Genomic DNA, 13,425 nt, shown 5'->3' with positions numbered 1-13,425 from the left:
GCTGGGTGGAGAGCAGGGCTTTGAGATCTGCAAACGCTGCATCAGCTTCTGGAGTCCACTCGAACTTGTCTGACTTCTTCACCAGTCGGTAAGGAGGCAATGCCTTTTCACCGAGGCGAGAGATGAATCGACTTAAAGCGGCCAAGCAACCTGTAAGTTTTTGGACATCGTGCACACGCACAACACGCTTCATCCGGAGTATAGTTCCAACCTTTTCTGGATTGGCGTCGATTCCCCGTTCGGAAACGAGAAAACCAAGTAACTTTCCACCTGGAACTCCGAATGTGCATTTTGATGGGTTGAGCTTGATATCATACCTCCTGAGATTGGCAAAGGTTTCAGCAAGGTCAGTCAGCAGGTCGGAACCCTTCCGTGACTTGACCACAATATCATCCATGTATGTTTCCACATTCCGACTGATTTGAGTGAGCAAACATTTCTGAATCATCCTCATGAACATGGCTCCGGCATTCTTGAGGCCGAATGGCATGGTGACATAACAGAAGCACCCGAATGGAGTGATGAAATCTGTTTTGATCTCGTCGGGCCCGTACAGACGGATCTGATGGTACCCAGAATAGGCGTCTAGAAAAGACAAACGCTCGCATCCCGCAGTCGAGTCGACTATCTGGTCGATGCGGGGGAGAGGAAAATGATCTTTCGGGCAGGCCCGATTGACATGCTTAAAGTCAATGCACATGCGAAGTGACTTGTCCTTTTTGGGGACCATGACAACATTGGCGAGCCACTCGGAGTGGTAAATCTCTCGGATAAACTCCGCTGCTAGGAGCCGAGCCACCTCCTCGCCAATGGCCTTTCTCTTCTGGATGGCGGACCATCGAAGATGTTCTTTGACAGGTTTAGCTTTTGGTTCAACTCGTAGACGGTGCTCAGCCAGCCCCCTGGGAACTCCAGGCATGTCAGAAGGTTTCCATGCGAAGATGTCCCAGTTGTCACAGAGGAACTGGATGAGCGCTTCTTCCTATTTGGAGTCGAGTGTCGTTGAAATATGAGTCGGAGCAGCATTGGGATCGGTCGGGTGAATGTGACCTGGCTTCGTTTCACCGGACGACTGAAAAGCTGATTCTGAAGCAGGCTTCTTGGCTCGCAGCAACTCACTCGGATATGCAGTATTCTGATAATCTTGCAGCTCGACCACTGCCATCTGAGCATCAGCAATCTTTGAGCCTTTCTGAAAACACTCTTCTGCCTTCTTCCGATTGCCCGTAATAGTGATCACACCTTTGGGACCGGGCATCTTCACTTTGAGATACACATAACATGGTCGAGCCATGAAGTGTGCATAAGCTGGCCTGCCTAAAATAGCGTGATAAGCACTCTGGAAATCCACAACTTCGAATGTTAACTTTTCCTTGCGGTAATTCTTGGAATCACCGAAAACCACATCAAGAGCAATTTGGCCGAGTGACTCGGCTTTCTTCCCAGGGATGACCCCATGGAAACTCATGTTGCTGGTGCTGAGTCTAGACATCGGAATGCCCATCCCTTTCAATGTCTCTGCATACAGTCTGTTCAAACCACTACCACCATCCATCAGGACCTTGGTCAGTCGAGTGTCTTCGACAACTGGGTCGACCACCAAAGCTTGCCTCCCACGGTTAGCAATATGCATAGGGTGATCAGACTGGTCGAATGTGATGACAGTCTGAGACCACTTCAGATAACTGGGTGTTGCCTGAGCAACCATATTCACTTCACGGTTGATAACTTTCAGTCGACTTTTGCTTTCAACATCAGCAAAAATCATCAAGGTGGAATTGACCTGGGGGTATCCATCACTATCTTCCTTGTCCTCAACTTTATCTGACTCCTTCTCTTTATCTTTGGACTGTTTGCCCTGGAATTGCTGGATCAGGAGCCGACACTGTCGAGTGGTATGCTTTGGGTAAATGAGATTACCCTCTTCATCTTTCTTGGTGTGGATGTGACACGGCAGATCCAAAACATCATTTCCATCTTGGTCTTTAACTTTCTTGGGGTTCTAAGGTCCTTTGGGTTTTCCCTTAAACTTTCCTTGGGTTATGGCCAGGGCCTCTCCAGGAGCAGCTGGCTCGACTTTCCGCTTCTGTTTCCGACTGGAATTTCCTCCGGTTTCCTGGGCGACTGACTTATGCTTGGCACTCCGGAGTCGCTCCTCATCTTCACCATTAGCGTATTTGGTGGCGATCTCCATCATCTGATTCAGAGACATTTCTGCGGTTCGACCGAATTTCATATTCAATTCTCTGTTCTTAACGCCTTCTTTAAAGGCACAAACTGCTTGATGATCTGGCACATTTTCAATGGTGTGATGCAATGTAATCCACCTCTGGATGTAATCCCTCAGAGTTTCATTCGGTTTCTACATGCAAGACCCCAGTTCCGTGAGACCTGCAGGCCGCTTGCATGTTCCCTCAAATGTTGTGACAAACACTCGGGAGAGATCCTCCCAAGTGTAAATGCTGCTGGGTGCTAACTGATTTAGCCACGCTCTGGCCGAGCCCTCTAACATAAGGGGTAGGTGCTTCATGGCCACCTCATCATTGCTACCGCCAATCTGGACAACCACTCAGTAGTCTTCGAGCCAAGTATCGGGCTTGGACTCACCAGTGAACTTACTAACTCCTGTCGCCAACCTGAAGTTGGGAGGAATCACAGAGGCTCTGATGGCTCGACTGAAACACTCTGGCCCTGAGACATGTACTCTGCTACTGGTGGGCGCATCCCTGCCGTGACCTTCTCGGTGAGCCCTGTTCCTGTCGACCAAACCCTGAACGACAATAGATCTCGCATCAAAGCCTGGTTCTCTAGGGTCAACGGGAGTCCTCCGCCCAACACTATGAGGGTGTCTGTCATCTTGTTGTCGAGGCACATACGATCCACTCCTCGGGGGAGGGGTGGGTACTCGACGTTGATCGTCACGATCGAATCGGTGATCATAAGGCTCATTCCTTCTGCTGATCACGCCGGTCTCCACGTCCCTCTCGCCTCGGGGCGATCTTGGGCTGTGAGCCAACTGGACTGTGTCTGCTGCAACGGATCGGCTATGGATCCTGTTCCGCGACTGGGAAACAGCGGAATTCTGGTCTCCTGCTGCCCGGAGCAACGCTCTGATTTGCAACAAGCCTCTGCCAGCCTCTGACTGGGAGGGCTGAATTGACTCTGCTATACGGGCTGCAGCTGCTGAATTTTTAATCAGAGTTCGATATACCTGCGGGGGCGGAAAGAGATGACATCGACTGGAGTCTAGAACCCGTTGACGCGCCCGCTCATCGAGTGCTTGCTGGAGGTTCTCCAGTCGAGTGCGCTCAGCCAAGTTAGCTAAGCGCGCATCCTCCAAGGCACGGGCCTCAGGGGTTTCTCCAACTATAGGAGTGTGAAGTGCATCCATGTTCCGGCGACGAAGTTCCTCCCTCTGCAACGATGTGAGAGGCTCGGGGAGATACTCCTCATGGGGATGCGACGGGTCGCTCCCCCTGCGCCTCCGTCGGTGCGGGGGAAACCGGGAGGACTGCGTGGTCCATCGATTACCAAAACGCGGTCTCTGCGGAGCCAGTCGACAGGTCGAACATGCCGTAGAGTGATTCATCGGGCTCGATCGCCGCGACTTGTGGGGTGGCAGACTGGCCGGCCACTGCATGCTTCACCCACCTCTGAAGCCTCGACCGACTGGAGCGCTTGCGCCGGCGAGAGACAGAGCGGGAGGACGCCACAGGAACCGACCGATACTGGGTCGACGACTGTCGTAGAAGGACACCACGGACGCATGCGCGAAAGTGCGTCGCCCCGCGGACGGGGAGCGCGTCAACGTCGAGTGGAGCTTCCTGAAGCCAAGCGGAGTCGTCGGCGATGAACATGAGCGCGCCGAGACGGATCTCGCGGCCCTCCACCAAAACTCCGCCCGAAACCATGATCAAAGAGATCGGAAAAATTGCAACTTCTCCAACTAGGCGCTAAGACTCCAGCCCCACGGTGGGCGCCAACTGTCGTGGTTCTAACTCTGATAGTAATGTAGGGGGGTATGAATGGACAGGCTAGATCTTAGCTATGGAGGAGTTGTAAGCACACGAGGTTTACGAGTTCAGGCCCTTCTCGGAGGAAGTAATAGCCCTACGTCTCGGTGCCCGGAGGCGGTCGATTGAATTATGTGCGTATGAGTAACAGAGGTGCGAACCCCTGACACTGAGGAGGGGGTGGTTTATATAGAGTTCGCCAGGCCCCTCTAGCCCTCAGTAATGCAGGGTTTAAAGTACATTATGGCTGGGTGTTACTGGTAACGCCCCTAATAAAGTGCTATGATGACCATAAAAGCTACTAAATGACCAACCGTTTGCATGCGAAGTGACTTTAGATCTCCTAGCAGTCGAGTGGTTGGCTTCATGGTCGAGTGATAGCTTCATGGTCGAGTGCCTTGAATCCGTCGAGTGGGATACCTCCAAGTCGATTGAAAGGTGACTTCTCCTAGGGATGTCCTTGGGTAGGGCACTTAGGACAGGTCCATGCCCCTACCCTAGGTACATGGCTTCATCAATGTCTAAGGTCCCTCAGTTCTCCATCATCGAAACCTTTTGGATAAAGTTTAGCTAGACTCATCAAATGCTCTAAGTTGAAATCACGAAATGATTCATTTGGGCTCAAAGCCGTTGAGCAAACAAGTAGTTCTGAATTTTTCTCATTGAAGCGATTATCAAGTTCTTGAAGCAGCCAATCAATAACATCGTTAAAACAATCCACTTAATAATGATGCCTATTAGTGATACCTATTTTTTGCCGTGGCTTCTTTGGATTCACATATTGGTCTTCCATTTCCAACTTGGAAATGTCATGCTTGTCACAAAATACAGATGCTTCTTGTAGGATAGATTCCCATCCATTTCCCCTTAGATTCAGGGAGGCTTTGGTTGAATTCACACAATTTATGGCATTCACAATGTCCTGATTCTTGCGTTGTAGGGCCAATGATAATGTGTTTGTGATTATCAACATAGTTGACATAAGTTGTAAGTAGAACACAAAATCAAAAGACTAGAAATAAACAAGAAGACCACATGCCTGCCTTCTATTTGTGTCATCCCTGTCTTCTTCTTCCACATATTCTAGCACTTTGACAACTGTAGGGAACATATCAATCAAACTCTTAAGATTTCTATAGTGAGAACTCCATCGAGTGTCTCTGGGTCTTTGAAGAGCTAGTTCTTGATTTAATCCTGTACCACTTTTTAGTAGTCCACAACCTAAAGCTTCACACACTTGTTCTTTATATTTGTCTCGAATCAAGTCCTTTCTCTTTGAAGAACAAGAGACCACATTCAGCAAGATTGAGATCATATCAAAAAAATTACCGATGCATTTGTGCTTCCGAACAACAGCCACAACAACTAACTGAAGCTGATGTGCAAAACAGTGAACATAATATGTTGTGCTATTCTCTCTCATGATTAAGGATTGCAAGCCATTAAACTCACCTCGCATATTGCTCGCACCGTCATATCCTTGCCCTCTAACTTGCTTGAAACTTAACTTATATTCTGCAAATAAATCATCAATGGCAGACTTGAGATACTTGGAAGTTGTCTCCTTCACATGAGTAAGGCCAACTAATGTCTCTATGGCACTTCCACATTTACCAACATACCGCAACACCACCGCCATTTGCTCTTTACCAGCCACATCCCTTGACTCATCAACCACCAAAGAAAATACATCATTGCCAATTTCCCGAACAACAGAATGCAATATCTCCTTTGCAAAACATTCAACTATGTCCTTCTGAATCTTTGAAGAAGTTAACTGATTATTACCTGGAGCATTATGTGAAGGAAATATGCCCTAGAGGCAATAATAAAGTTATTATTTATTTCCTTATTTCATGATAAATGTTTATTATTCATGCTAGAATTGTATTAACCGGAAACATAATACATGTGTGAATACATAGACAAAACAGAGTGTCACTAGTATGCCTCTACTTGACCAGCTCATTAATCAAAGATGGTTATGTTTCCTGACCATGAACAAAAGAGTTGTTATTTGATTAATGGGATCACATCATTAGATGAATGATCTGATTGACATGACCCATTTCATTAGCTTAGCACCCGATCGTTTAGTATGTTGCTATTGCTTTCTTCATGACTTATACATGTTCCTATGACTATGAGATTATGCAACTCCCGTTTGCCGGAGGAACACTTTGTGTGCTACCAAACGTCACAACGTAACTGGGTGATTATAAAGGAGCTCTACAGGTGTCTCCAAAGGTAGATGTTGGGTTGGCGTATTTCGAGATTAGGATTTGTCACTCCGATTGTCGGAGAGGTATCTCTCGGCCCTCTCGGTAATGCACATCACATAAGCCTTGCAAGCATTGCAACTAATGAGTTAGTTGCGAGATGATGTATTACGGAACGAGTAAAGAGACTTGCCGGTAACGAGATTGAACTAGGTATTAGATACCGACGATCGAATCTCGGGCAAGTAACATACCGATGACAAAGGGAACAACGTATGTTGTTATGCGGTCTGACCGATAAAGATCTTCGTAGAATATGTGGGAGCCAATATGAGCATCCAGGTTCCGCTATTGGTTATTGACCGGAGACGTGTCTCGGTCATGTCTACATTGTTCTCGAACCATAGGGTCCGCACGCTTAAGGTTTCGATGACAGTTATATTATGAGTTTATGAGTTTTGATGTACCGAAGGAGTTCGGAGTCCCGAATGAGATCGGGGACATGACGAGGAGTCTCGAAATGGTCAAGACGTAAAGATCGATATATTGGACGACTATATTCGGAGTTCGGAAAGGTTCCGAGTGATTCGGGTATTTTTCGGAGTACCGGAGAGTTACGGGAATTCGTATTGGGCCTCATTGGGCCATACGGGAAAGGAGAGAAAGGGCCAAAAGGGTGGCCGCACCCCTCCCCTTGGACTAGTCCGAATTGGACTAGGGAGGGGGGGCGCCCCCTTCCTTCCTTCTCCTTCTCTCTTCCCTTTCCTTCTCTCCTACTCCTACTACATGGAAGGGTTCCTAGTTCTACTAGGAAAAGGGGAATCCTACTCCCGGTGGGAGTAGGACTCCCCTAGGGCGCGCCATAGAGAGGGCCGGCCCTCCCCCTCCTCCACTCCTTTATATACGGGGGCAGGGTCACCCCATAGACACACAAGTTGATCTTCGTGATCGCTCCTTAGCCGTGTGCGGTGCCCCCCTCCACCATATTCCACCTCGGTCATATCGTTGCGGTGCTTAGGCGAAGCCCTGCGTCGGTAGTACATCAAGATCATCACCACACCGTCGTGCTGACGGAACTCCTCCCCGAAGCTTTGCTGGATCGGAGCCCGGGGAACGTCATCGAGTTGTATGTGTGTTAAGAACTCGGAGGCACCGGAGTAACGGCGCTTGGATCGGTCGGATCAGGAAGACGTACGACTACTTCCTCTATGTTGCGTCAACGCTTCCGCTTCGGTCTACGAGGGTACATAGACAACACTCTCCCCTCTCGTTGCTATGCATCACCATGATCTTGCGTGTGCGTAGAAATTTTTTGAAATTACTACGTTCCCCAACATTATGGGCCACAACTTTTCTTACCTCTGGATTCTGCTCTGCTGTATAAGCATGAAATTCCTTGAAAGTGCCTTTATTGAGAGACTCGTCAGACTCATCGTGGCCACGGAAAGGCAACCGTTGCTTCAGTAACACTCTAGTAACATCAATTTAGGCATTTATTCGAGTACAATAAGCATTCCTCTCGGCGTTACTTTGGTTGTTTAGAGCAACATAAATGTGTTGCTTTTGTTTCAGCAAAGCATCACAATCTTTTTTTGCTTGGTTGTGAGCACTATTGATGTCTCCTACATGCTCCCTTAATCTATATTTCTTATTCCAACTTGACCAACCATTTGCAACAAATGCATCATATCCAGCTTCTTTCTTCTTGCGCGGTCTAAACAAGAAACAAGAAAAACAATATGCTTTTCGTTTGGACTCACTATACTCAAGCCAGCTCTCAAACTCATCAAACCATTCCCGAACAAACCTTCTTTCTTTACCACATATTTCTGTCACTTCAAAATCAGCAGTACGAGGTTGAGAAGGGCCATTGGCCAAATACTTCCTTCTTACCATATCTCTCTGATTTGGATGGTACTCATCTATGCTTCTCCTTTTACCTGGATCAAATTGAATTTCTTCTTCCCAATTGAGCTCTTCAATTTCAAAGGAATTTCTTGTAGTATTAGCAGAACTAGGTTCATGTGTGGAGGCATCATTATTTTCGTGTGACGGACCAACATTTTCATCTTTCACCGAGGTTCTCCTCTTTTTTAGAAACCTTTCCATGAACTGAGACTCTCCTGAAATTTGTAATTTATTCAGATAATTAAAATTTGCATGAAAGAAAAGAACTATGAATCATGTGTACATACATAATATTAATACTTTTCATATAAAACATACTTGACATGGTGCCGGTGCTTCCAGCCGTCTCCACGGGTTGCACAATTATCTCAAATAGTCCAATTACCCAATACAGTCAAAATCTCTAGTATTATCCAGTACCCCTAATTCCCTAGGGTTAGGGAAACAAAGCAATAATTAGATCAAGATTTATAAATAGAGGCTGCGGCTGAGGCACATCAAATTGGGGGTCTGATGCAGGGTACCTATGCCTTCTTTTCTTCATTGATTCGGCGACTTGCCGCGATCTGCCGATAGGTGGCGAGTATAGAGGCGAAACAGGAAGGGCACGAAGCGCAGTCGAGCAGATGAACAGGCGAGGAGAAGGGTCGGCCGAAGGCAGTATCGATCGATCGATGTACTGCTCGCATCCCTGGAAAGGCTGGACTGGGCCTCCGTGACTTTCAACCTAGGTTGGGGCCTGGGGCACTGGGCTGCACTTGCGCTATGTTGGATGGAGCCTGGATGTACGGGTGTCCTTGTAGGAAATTTAGGGGTGTCCCATTGTACATGGGCTCTATATTTATAAGGTAAGAGAGATTTTCACCCGGTGTCCTGTGCTACCTGCTGGGCTAACGTGGGCTCGCCCCTGGCGGGCGGAAGTACATCTCTAGCTCATTCAGTATGACAGTGATCTCTTCCTGTAGCCTATGGATTTGCTTCACACTGATCGACTTTTGAGAGATAGCATCAAAAAAGCAGCATAGGTCAGTAAGTGTCTCACGCACATTTGTCTCCATAATCCCTCTAAGTGCAACCAGGAGTAACTGCGTCATCATCACATGACAGTCGTGAGACTTCATCCCACTGAACCTTTTTTCCTTAGTGTCCAGATATCTGCTTATCTTCCCACAGTATCCGGAACTAACTTTGATTCCGGCAAGGCACTTGAACAATTGATCAACCTCCTTCGGATCTAAGGTGTAGCAAGAGGGGGGGGGCAATATTGTTCTTCCTTCTTGTTTACTTTTTTGCCCCTATCTTCCGTCTTCGTCTCCGTCTCGGTCTCCTCTGACGACCTTTTACTGGGCATTTGGAGATCTTTCCTGATTTTCAAAAATTCCAAGTCTTTTCTTGCCTTCGGCCCGTCCTTGGTCCTCTCCGGCATGTTCATCAATGTTCCAAGCAAACTCTCAAGGATATTTTTTGTGATATGCATTTGATCAAGGCTATGAGGCGTGTCGAGTATGGGCCAGTATTCCAAGTCCCAGAAAACAGATCTCGTCTTCCATATCTTCAGCAGGGGCTCCGGCGCCTTTTTCTTCGTCTTTCCAGTGATACGTCTCCAACGTATCTATAATATATGAAGCATTCATGCTATATTACTATGTGTTTTTAATGATTATGGGCTTTATTATAAACTTTTATATTATTTTTGGGACTAACCTATTAACCGGAGGCCCGGCCCAGATTTGTTGTTTTATGCCTATTTTAGTATTTCGAGGAAAAGGAATATCAGACGGAGTCAAAACGGAACGAAATCAACTGGAGAAGTTAATTTTGGAAGGAAACCAATCTGTTGGGCTTGGAGTGCACGTCAGGGGATTCTCGGGCTGCCCACGAGGGTGGGGGGCGCGCCCCTCCCCCCTGGGCGTGCCCCCCTGCCTCGTGGGGCCCCCGTAGCTCCACCGACGTACTCCTTTCACTCATATATACCTACGTACCCTAAAACTTCCAGAACAGAGATTAGATCGAGAGTTCCGCCGCCGCAAGCCTCCAGAACCACCAAAAACCAATCGGGACCCCTTTCCGGCACCCTGCCGGAGGGGGGATTCATCTCCGGTGGCCATCTTCATCATCCCGGTGCTCTCCATGACGAGGAGGGAGTAGTTCTACCTCGGGGCTGAGGGTATGTACCAGTAGCTATGTGTTTGATCCCTCTCTCTCTCTCTCTCTCTCTCATGTTCTCTCTCGTGTTCCATCTATGGCACGATCTTGATGTATCCTGAGCTTTGCTATTGTAGTTGGATCTTATGATGTTTCTCCCCCTCTACTCTCTTGTGATGAATTGAGTTTCCCCTTTGAAGTTATCTTATCGGATTGAGTCTTTTATGAGAACACTTGATGTATGTCTTGGTGATCAACTTGCGGGTTTCGTGACATTGGGAACCTATGCATAGGGGTTGGCACACGTTCTTGACTCTCCGGTAGAAACTTTGGGGCACTCTTTGAAGTACTTGCATATTGGTTGGATAAATCTGAGATTGTGTGATGCATATCGTATAATCATGCCCACGGATACTTGAGGTGACAATGGAGTATCTAGGTGACATTAGGGTTTTGGTTGATTTGTATCTTAAGGTGTTATTCTAGTACGAACTCTTTTATAGATCGATCCATAAGAATAGCTTTGTGGTGGTTTCGTACCCTACCATAATCTCTACGTTTGTTCTCCGCTATTAGTGGCTTCGGAGTGACTCTTTTTTGCATGTTGAGGGATTGTTATATGATCTATCTATGTTATTATTGTTGAGAGAACTTGCACTAGTGAAAGTATGAACCCTAGGCCTTGTTTCCTATCATTGCAATACCGTTTACGCTCACTTTTACCACTTGTTACCTTGCTGTTTTTATATTTTCAGTTTACAAAAACCTTTATCTACCATCCATATTGCACTTGAATCACCATCTCTTCGCCGAACTAGTGCACCTATACAATTTACCATTGTATTGGGTGTGTTGGGGACACAAGAGACTCTTTGTTATTTGGTTGCAGGGTTGTTTGAGAGAGACCATCTTCATCCTACGCCTCCCGCGGATTGATAAACCTTAGGTCATCCACTTGAGGGAAATTTGCTACTGTCCTACAAACCTGTGCACTTGCAGGCCCAACAACGTCTACAAGGAGAAGGTTGTGTAGTAGACATCGCCCAACGAGGGGCACTCTTCCCAGTTCTTCAATAATTCATATATTTCTGCACCGCTACACTTACGTGGAGGACCTCGATGCTCAGCCTTACCATTGAATAGATCTCCATGCTTTCTCCATGGGTCATCCTTCTCGAGCCATCTTCGATGCCCCATGTACACGATTTTCGAAGACCCGCCGTCTTTCAATAGCTGCAGAGAAGTTGTATCATCCATGAACCTCGTGCATCCGCAATATCCATGGCACACCTGGCTGGAGAGATAGCCATAACCGAGATAGTCCTGCACCGTCGTGATCAGCACGCTCTCATGTAGAAATACTCTCCTTTGCTTGCATCCCATGTCTTGGCCGGCGTTGTCCATAAGGTCTGTAACTCCTCTTTCAGTAACCCGAGATACAGATTTATATCATTTCCCGGTTGTCTCGGCCCTTGAATAAGCATAGCCATGTGTATGTATTTTTCCTTCGTGCATAACTAGGGGGGAGGTTGTACATCAATACAAACACGGGCCATGTGCTATGATTGGTGTTCTGGTTGCCAAATGGATTCATGCCATCACTACTAGCGCCCAGCACGATGTTCCTTGTATCATTTGCGAAAAATTCAAATTCAGCATTTAATGCTCTCCACTGGCTAGCATCTGTGAGGTGTCTCAGCTTCGGTTCATCTCCGTCATCTAACTTCACCCTCTCCGCGTTCCAGCGCATAATCTTTGCTTCCTTAGGATCTACGAAATACCGCTGTAGACGCGGAGTGATCGGAAAGTACAATACAGCTTTCTGTGGATCTTTCTTTCGGACCTTTTTATATCGTGAAGCATTGCACTTTGGACAGATGGTTTTTTCCGCGTGCTTGTTCCGATATTCATTGATGCATGCGTGATATCTAATATGTGGCAGATCAAGAGGGCACACGATTTTCTTTGCCTCCTCGACACTAGTAGGACACAGGCTTCACGCGGGAAGAACCTTCTTTAGGTACTTCAGAAGCTCATCTAGACTTGTATCTGTCCATGTGTTTTTTGCCTTCATCTTTAGAAGTTCTAGTGTGAAACTCAAGCGGGTCACCTCGGGATTATTGCAACAATCATACAAAGGAGTCGTCGAGTCTACCTCCAGTTGCGCCAGTTTGGCCTCCTCTCTAGAAGCAGCTCTGTCGCTAGTCGTCTTCTTGCAAAGCAGGTCTCGAACATGCGGGTCCAGCATGGCTGAACTTAGTAGCGACGAAGACGGTGGCGTGTCCGCGTCTTCTCCGCCTTGAACTGCCTCTTCGTCATTGACATTTCCGAGGCCGTGTTCCTCTTCAGGCACATAATCGGTCATCTCTTCGTCTGTTGGCCCATGTCGTTATTTCCTGCCCCGTCGACGTCCTCATCATCATCATCATCTTCTTCTTCTTCACTTATCCACCGAGTATGGCCATGCATGAAACCATGCATGAGCATGTGCGCCTTAAACTTACCACCCTTAAAGGGGTCGAGCCTGACTCTTCCTTCGCATTTTCCACACGGACATAAAACATCCCTCAGTCTTTTTTCATACATGTCATCCACAGCGGATTGCCAGTATTTTTCCACCATCCTTCCATTGACCTTCATGATCACCTGCGGGTGGAGCAAATATTATAACCACGTATATATGCATGCACGGATCAAATTCATATAAAAATTCGGCATGACCTTCCCTATACATAGGACATATTGAGCTTGCATGCCCGAAATTCGCCGAAACGGAATTGAATCGACAATTCGGCAAAACATAGGCAACTCATGTCACCCACATTATTTCATCAAATACACAATGTAGGAAGCTCAAATCATGCCACACACAATTCGGTATATATATTCTCATATCACCCATATATATATATATATATATATATATATATATATATATATATATATATATATATATATATATAGTTTCAGTCCAATCCACACAAACACCTTTTTTTGCTCACCTATGTGTAGAGAGGGATATCGAGCACCTTTCTTCTTAATCACCTAGTAGCTCTAGATATATACCTCTAACTAGCTAGCTAGCTAGGGAGAGAGAGAGAGCTAGGTAGCTAGGGAGATAGTGGGAGAGGAGAGGGAGA

The sequence above is a fragment of the Triticum dicoccoides genome, chromosome 2B, assembly GCF_002162155.2.
Source record: "Triticum dicoccoides isolate Atlit2015 ecotype Zavitan chromosome 2B, WEW_v2.0, whole genome shotgun sequence".
Lineage (NCBI taxonomy): Eukaryota > Viridiplantae > Streptophyta > Magnoliopsida > Poales > Poaceae > Triticum > Triticum dicoccoides.
Note: the sequence above shows the minus strand (reverse complement) of the source record.